This window comes from Mesocricetus auratus, unplaced genomic scaffold (genome assembly GCF_017639785.1).
Source record: "Mesocricetus auratus isolate SY011 unplaced genomic scaffold, BCM_Maur_2.0 Super-Scaffold_15014, whole genome shotgun sequence".
Lineage (NCBI taxonomy): Eukaryota > Metazoa > Chordata > Mammalia > Rodentia > Cricetidae > Mesocricetus > Mesocricetus auratus.
In genome coordinates this window covers 63,541,679-63,550,109 of record NW_024429186.1, presented here as the reverse complement: position 1 = coordinate 63,550,109, position 8,431 = coordinate 63,541,679, and the positions used below count along the sequence as shown (strand labels likewise).

Sequence of the window (8,431 nt, the reverse complement as noted above, 5' to 3'; positions counted from 1 at the left end):
CTGGGTGTGGCCCTTGTTCCCTGGAGCCTCCATTGCCCCTCTCGCACAAGGGAGGGAGAGAAGATGAGGGTTAGGGCTGTTTCCAGGAAATAGAAAGGCCTGCTGTGGCCAGTGACTCGGAGCCAATAGAAAGGAGGACAGCTGTTTACCCACTGTTGTTTCTTCTCTGTCCCATCCTCACCCCTTCCCCTTTATCCTGTGAACCCACGCAACTAGGCCTGCTTGGACACCCCAGATTGCGCCATGGGCCCTACAGCTGACAGTCCCTTAATCTGAGTGTTCGGAGTGCACTTCCAGGTCTTGTCCTTCCGGGAGCGACTGCAGCACTTTCCTGGGGCACCTGCCGCTTGGGCGGTTATTGCTGTTCGGTCTGTGGTGGCTCTCTTCTTCCCAGAGATTAGTACTACATCAGGTCTGTGGGGCAACTGTTTCGGGGTTTCTGTGCACCTGCCTTTGTGAGGTGCTACAAAAGAGAAGAATCCCCCAGTCGTCCTGCTCCCCAACATACCCGTGCTTTAAACTGTGGTTTAGTGTGACAAGAGTGACTGTCACTGTTTTATTGTTTGTTGCTGGTGGTCAAGCATGCACTGAGGACAAAGTAGGTCTAGAAGCCAGGAGGGTGGCATAGGGGCCGACTGTGTGTCATAGAGGCTGACTGTGTGTCATAGGGGCTGACTGTGTGTCATAGGGACTGACTGTATGTCATAGGGGCTGACTGTGTGTCATAGGGGCTGACTGTGTGTCATAGAGGCTGACTGTGTGTCATAGGGGCTGACTGTGTGTCATAGGGGCTGACTGTGTGTCATAGGGGCTGACTGTGTGTCATAGGGGCTGACTGTGTGTCATAGGGTCTGACTGTGTGTCATAGGGGCTGACTGTGTGTCATAGGGGCTGACTGTGTGTCATAGGGGCTGACTGTGTGTCATAGGGGCTGACTGTATGTCATAGAGGCTGACTGTGTGTCATAGGGGCTGACTGTGTGTCATAGGGGTTGACTGTGTGTCATAGGGGCTGACTATGTGCGGGGGCCATATGGTGCTGTGGCTTTCCTGCCATGTGTCGGGAGTCCACTCAGGCAGGCTGCTGCAATGTGCTTGACTATGGGTACAATGTGGCAGCCTGACCACCCCAGCTGTTCCTGGGACCATGACTAGAAATGTTTTCCAGGGGTTCTCATGGACTGTCCCAGAAACATGGCAAGGGAGGGAAGTAAAACCTAGCCCTGGTTTAGGATGCCCTTTCCTGACCCTTACTACAACATGGTGTTCACCAACTTTGGGCTAACAATGATCTGACACCTCTTGGGAAATCATAACAAACAATAGCATCATTGGACCAGAAGGGATCTTTGAGTTCATCTAGTTCAACCCTTTTGTCTTAGAAGAGGAAACTGGGGTGAGAGATGAGCCCCAGGCAACAAGCCTCTTTGGGCCTCCACTAAGTGGGCGTGGCTGCTGGCTAGGTCATGTTGAACAATGCCCTACACTGTTTTCACCCCAGTCTTACTGACTCATAGTCACTCTGTTGATGCTGGAAACCTGCTTCCCCAAATGTGTTATTTGCACTGTTCATTTCCTCTGTACACATGTATCCTAATATTGGCCTGCCTTGCATTATTAGAAAATATTTATGTTTTCTGCTCATTTCCACTTCCTTCCAGGGAATGGAAAGATCAATCTGTGTGCCATTAAGAGAAAATCCCCTGTAGAAGATTGCTGGTGGCAGTGGATCTGTCCCCTAACTTACTTTCTTTTACTGAGTCACTGCCATAGTTCTCCCACAGGCATGAGACCTAGTGGTATTCCCTGTCTGAATGCAAGCCTTTTCCTGACTTGTCAAATTTTCATTCCACTGTTAAGTGGCCATCCGCTGATCCCATCTCTACACTGACTAATTAGTTTCCAAAATCCTTTGTATTGACCCAGTGATATTGGCTTATTTCATTTGTGTCAAGAATCTTCTAAGAATCCTTCCTACAGACTCTGAAAGATGCCCTTTCTGCTGCCCTGTTGGAGCTATCTCTAGGGAGTGGGAGGTTATCCTTCATGCCATCTCTTGAATTGCGTGGGGTAAATGCCAAAATGATGGCTCTGTTCGCTCTGCCTGGTAACTAGGTGGGGTTTTCATGTGCTCCTTCTGGAAACCCTTGGGACTACTGTCTTCCCACTTCTGGAGGTTGTCTCGATGGTTCCGAGCATCAGACATGGCCTGTCGAGATGCAGCCTGCTTGCCCCTGGGTCATAGCACAGCCTGCTGGCTGTCCATCTTGCCCCTGGGTCATAATAGTCCCACAGCTCTGAAAGCAGGCCACGTGATTATAAACGCCTGCCTCTTTTGATGGACTTTGATCCTCTCAGGAAAAATGGGAGTAAAAGTCTCAATGCTGAATGTTTTCTAATCTGTCACAGAGAGAATGGGAAGAATGTCACAAGAGGCCTTACAGGGTAGAAGGACATTTAGCTACTCGCTGTATGCACGGCTGACTCACGGCTCTCCCTAAAGTGTCTCATAGGGTATGGTTACTCACTGCCTGGCTGGAATTAAGACTGCAATAGCTGCTTTCCCCACCAGCAACCACCAGGATGTGGAGGATTTGTTTATTTACCACCATTAACTCCTCTATGCATACATGCCTCCCTTAGGATGGCTTTCTTGAAAGTGTGCATATGTGCTCTTAGAATCTCAAAATGTCCCCACACCTCCAAGACTGCCTGCCTGGGTGAGGCTGGGAGGGCCAGGCCCAGAGGCATTTCATAGATCTCTGTCAGGCAAAGTCAGTTGCAGCCAGACCCTGCCCATCCCCCTCGGAGCAGCCTCCCAGCAGGCAGGCTGGGCCCAGGGAGCAGGCTGCACAGGCTGCAGAGTTTGGCTGATTCATTTGTCTTCATTAATGTTGCTTATAGCCGAGGCCTTTGTCACACGTATGATTATGTGAGATTCAATTCTCTCGAATGTGTAAACATGGAGCTCTAGCGTGAGGCTCCAGGCCAGCAGCGGCCTAAAGAAATTTCCTGCTGTTGGGGGGTGGGGGTGGCTTGTGCTTTCAGCTGCAGGGATAGACCCAGCCTGGGGAACCTTGTCTCTAATCTCTGGAAGTTGTTCTTGCAGTGAGGAGGGCTAGGAAGGTTAGTTTGCCTTGCTCCCCGTCCCCAAGGCCTTGGCTCCATGGAGTGTGTGTCCCACTCTCCTCCCGCAATATCAAGTGAGCCCCACTCTCCTCCAGAGATCTGTCAAGCTCACTTACCTATGGCTGCTAGGACCTCGCCATTATCCATCCCTCCTCTCCCCTCCTCCGCTCTTCATCTAAGGCCACCACCGCCCGTGGCTGGTTCCTGAACAGCCTCACTATTTCTCTCTCCTTCCCTCCTAAACCACATCACACCCTGCTGACAGCATAGCCTTTGTAAAATAAGTGCTGGTTTAGATCAGTCTCCATCCCTGGAAAAGGGTAAACTGATCCTCCTCAGATACTGGCTATCAGCCCTGAGGCTCTGGCAAGCTTCAGTCCCGCCAATATGGCCACGTCTTGCTCTGTCCCTCCCTTCCTCCCTCTGTTGGGGGTTTCTTCTTTGTCCCAGGGTTCCGTGGCAGTTTCATCTGCTGCCTAATGTTGCGGGCTGTTACATGAATCGGATTGAAGAGTCTAACCTCCTCCACTGTTTCTCAGATGAAGACAAGGGACCGTGGGAAAGTGAGCTAAATGAAGTGTCTAGGCCAATGTTGCACGGCGCATTGTTGTCTAGGGCCTGAACTTGCCCTTTTGGGCCACCATACCCGGGTCAGGTTAGGCACATGAAAAAGAACGAATTGCTGGGGGAAAGAGGAAGGACAGTCACTAAAAGTTACTCGCTGCTGGGAACCCAGGGATGGATGTCTGGCTCAGGAAAGGACAGTTCTAGGCCCAACTCTCCCTCCACCCCCAAGTTTACTTGCTTTTGCTTGCTCAGTTTTCTCTGAATATTCGTTTTGTATACACCCTAAAATGGTAGGTGGCATCATCTCTACGTGAGTTTCACAGCCGTACCCACTACCCACTTCAGCCTCCCACTGTCTAAAAAGACTGCTGGTCCTGCTGCTCCCTGAACCAGGCCAGCCTTCGGATCAGTCTGGACTGGGCACTCCCCCAGCCCCCAGCTTCGACAAGGGAGTGGGGTTGGGGGTACCCTGCCCTCTTGTATCTCCAAAGACTCGATTTCCAAATAAGATCCCATCTGCTGGTAGTGGAGTCAGGATTTTCTCCATGCTTTTGAGGAGACACGATTACAGTGGCCGAGGGCAGGGCCTCCCCTTGCCAGTCCTGAAGGTATGACCAGGAAGGAGAAGAAAGGAATCGGATTCAGATTAAGGCTGTGTGTGCAAGCACAAGGGAACAGGTAGACTCCAGGCAAACACTCCTCATGCTTCCCCGGCCCCAAATACGACCTTGATGTTTTTAAGAGTTCTAAGGAAATACTATGACAAAGCTGGTCTCTATTGAGATAAAAAAAGAAGAAGAGGAAGGGTATGATGGAGAAGTGTTATTGTAGATAAAAGGAGAGCATAGCCAGAGGCAGGGACATCTCGGAGAGGCCAGAGTGGACATGACCCTGAGTCAGCCATGTGAGGAGGGGGGTGGGGGGGAGAGGGGAGAGCAGGAGACCTGGAGAGTAACGGGGAGACAAAAGGGCTGGGTTATATAGGGAAGGGCAGCTCAGACCCTGGGCTGGAGAAGTTTAAGGTAGGGGGTGGGGTATGCCAGCCACACCCTGCAGCAGGTAAGGACTGAGGGATGCTGGGGGAACCTGGCAGCCAGGTCTGTTTTGATATGTTCAATAGGCACCTAGAGTATTGTCCCAAGTTTGAGACCTAGCCACACCTAGCCCTGAGAGGAACTGTTAGCCGGCTCTTTGATAATAATTACAATGCAATTATAATACTGGTGCCTGGGAAGTGTCAGAATGTTTATACATACAGTTTGAGCACTGCAATGTGCTTTATTAGCTAAAATAAGTGTGTTTGTTGTTATTGTATGTCTCAGATTGTGTCTCAGTTTCCTCATGCGTAAAATGAAGGTGCTGAGGAGATCCACTTAGAGGTTGTTGCATGGGTTAGATGCTTAACAGCAGGGAGGCGGGGCTCCCCAGGACTGGCCTACATGGCTCAGGGTACCATAGACTGAACCCACAGAGGAGACCCCTCCTCTGTCTAGCCCCTCTCTCTGTGGCTCACACAGTGCCATTTTCTTTAAACTGTGTTTTCGTTTATTTTATTTCCTGTCAAAGCTATTTTGTCATTTACTAAAGTTAGAATAATACAAAGAAAAACAGATTTTAGGATAAAATAACCCACTGTTCCTTAGTTGTGTCTCCAGTATGTGAAAGACACAGTGCAATCCTTACCAGAAGAAAGGGAAAGCATACAGCTACATGTTAGTGCACGCACGTACACACACACACACACACACACACACACACACACACACGCACGCACGCATGCACGCACGCACTCACACCTACCTTTTATTATTTTAAGACATGGGACGGGGAAGTCGGCCCTTTCCAGTCCCTGTGTCATCCTGTTTGGTCCTGTTTGTGTTTCTTCTCTATCTACCTCCTTGTCAGTTGTTTGGAAACATCCTCCTCACAAGTTCACAGATCTCCCAGATGTCTCGGGTTCTCCAGAGGCCCCTGGGAGTTGAAGAACCAGGTGAATGTGGTTTACTGGGCGGCATTTTTCAGGAACAAGGGGGCAATGGAGAAGGATGAAGGGGAACTCTACCCGAGTGCACTCTGGAAGCCGGAGGCAGCCGCACCTGAGAGTCATTCTCACTGAGGGTTGGAGGAGCTGAAGCAGCTGTTACTTATCGGTTGCTAGAAGCTTCCTCTCCGCCCACTCCTCTCCCTCCTGCATGGAAGTCCCAGGGTACCACAGTGGTCTGTGAGCAGACCTCCCCACCAGAACAGTGACTACTGCTGGGGATGAAGGCCCAGTCAGCTGTGCGGTGACGACGGTGCCCGCTGTGGTGAGTTCTGCAGTTCCGGTTCCTGACTCCTTCAGCAGTAGCTAAGATCTGCAGACGAGGGCCAGGGCGCCTTCACCCCCTAGTAGATGGCTGCGAAGTACACATGCCTTCCTGCTGCTCACCCCCAACACTGGTTCTCCGGGCAGAGCTCTGATATGCTTCATGCTAAACAGTATCTGCTTTTTGTTTGTTTGTTTTTAAACTTAGCAAATTTAGAGAAGGGGGTGATAAGAATGAGCTGGAAGGGGACCCCACAGAGCCATAAGGATCGATGTGTTTAATTTTATCTTCTTGATTTTTACATAAAAGTAGGGATTGATGGGGGAGCTTTTTATGGTGATTACACGTATGTCCCAGGTCCACAGACCTGCCGCCTGCCCTTTGGAAGGTTCCTGGTTCACTGTCCAATGACCCTACCTTCCACCCCCGATCCGGCACCATGACCCATGGACCACACCACATCTTCCTCTTTGTTTTCCTTCCTTTCTCTTCCTTCTGGATATAGTTGATCTGGATTTCTCCATTTCCATCTTTTCTTTCAAAGCCATGGGCTAATACTAGGGGACAGCTGCTTCACCTAGTGAGTTGAACATTCAGGCTCAGCCATATGGGGGATCGAGGTTAGAAGAGGTGGGGAAACTTCCATTTCCCCATGGCAGGAGTGGAAAGTTTTATTCACTAATGCAAGCTAGAGACGAAGTGGCTGCTGTCTCTGGATGTCAGAGGGCTACTCAACACCAGACACCCTTCAGATGAGGAGGGTGGGCTCTCCCCAGTGAAATGCAGAGCCGTGCTTGGCAAGGAGGTGGCTGTGAGTGTCAGTACCTGGGACAGGGAACTGAGTCGCCCACTCTCTCTGCCTCTTGGCAGAAAGACAGAGTACTTGCTAATGGAGACTGATGAAGCTGGAGCTCTGGAGATAATGAGCTGAAGCAGGGTTCCTTTCTGAACTGAGAGTAGGGCTGGAGGTAATGAATGCAGTTGTCTCTATTGCGCCTCGAAGCTCCGCTGTGCGTGGGTCTTGGTGAAATGAGGCCTTCCTTGTAAAACAACAGATTGTAAGGGGAGGAACCTATGTTTCAACTGCTGTCCAACTGAGCTAAGAAAAGTCCAGCAACAGCCTCCCCAACTCAACAGAATCCAGCAAGCTGAGTGCTCAGAAACTGCCCAGGGGTGTGAAGACCCCTCAGATCTTCTGGAAACCTGCGACCATTTTCCAAGTTATTTCTCTGGTTGGAGGAACACATCTCAGGTCAGAAGCAACACAAAGCATTATTAAAACTTCAGGTGTATGCACTTTACAACTCTAGATATCTAGATATGTTCTCCTGGGTTGGAGGGTAGAGCCATTAAAGAAGGAATTGTAGGAATGTGCATGGAGAGATGTCAAGGAAAGGTAACAAATATAGGGACCTGGGACACTAGTGCAACCCAGGATCTGCTGTGTGTAGACAGCAAAGCCTTGATTCCTTTAAAGATGGATACTGTACTTGTTGTTTTAAAATGGATGATACACCTGTTATAGCATTTGCTATTTGCATCCTGAATTTTTGGCTCCTGCTCCTCATGCCTCCAAATGGAATGTACAGTTTGTGATTTACAAAACTGTGTGTTAGTTGAGTATAATTTTATAGTTTCAGAGTGATAGCAACACCCCATCTATAAATTACTTCCAAGGTTCACAGAGAATTTTAGTATGTAGGATCTCACTTTGCATGGCGTCTTTGTGAGGAAGTGTTGGCATCTCTATTTTCCAGATGAGGAAACTAAGACTCCGAGGGATTGAAGGATGTGCCCAGCCTTCTGCTGCTTCCTGGCATGTGTTCAGAAGCCAGCTCTCCTGGCTGCAAGTCTGGACTTGTTAATTAGAAACTTCCTTCATGGAGAATATTCATTCTGCCAGTGTGGCTCTCTGCGTGCATATGTGAATAAATACTCAAGTTACTTTTAGGTAGGTTATTGTTGCTGAAGTTTTCTTGCCAGCCTGGTCCTCCTGCCACTTCAGCCCCAAATGAGCACACAGAGACACTATATTAATTATTAAATTGTTGGCCGATGGCTAGGCTTCTTTTTTTTTTGTTTTGTTTTGTTTTGTTTTTTCGAGACAAGGTTTCTCTGTATTGTTTTGGAGGCTGTTCTGGAACTCGCTCGGTAGACCAGGCTGGCCTTGAACTCACAGAGATCCACCTGCCTCTGCCTCCCGAGTGCTGGGATTAAAGGCGTGCACCACCAACACCGGGCTTGGCTAGGGCTTCTTATTAGCTAGCCCCGTCTTAATTATTAACCTATTCCTATTAATCTAAGTATTTCCACGTGATCTTATCTTACTGAAGAAGGGTCTGGACCTGTTGCTCCCTCCTAAGCTACATAGCATCTCTTTGTGGTCTCTCTCTGACTACCTTTCCCAGAATTCTCCTCGTCTCCTAGTCC

The 8,431-nt window shown here is 49.4% G+C and overlaps 1 long non-coding RNA gene across 1 annotated transcript; it reads left to right on the top strand.

Moving 5' to 3' along the window:
- The first annotated feature begins 5,875 nt into the window (after window positions 1–5,875).
- Window positions 5,876–7,986, top strand: LOC110342049. Its single transcript, XR_002384040.2, has 3 exons — window positions 5,876–6,001; window positions 7,057–7,253; window positions 7,759–7,986. It is a non-coding gene; the product is annotated as an uncharacterized LOC110342049 (long non-coding RNA).
- Window positions 7,987–8,431: the final 445 nt, after the last annotated feature.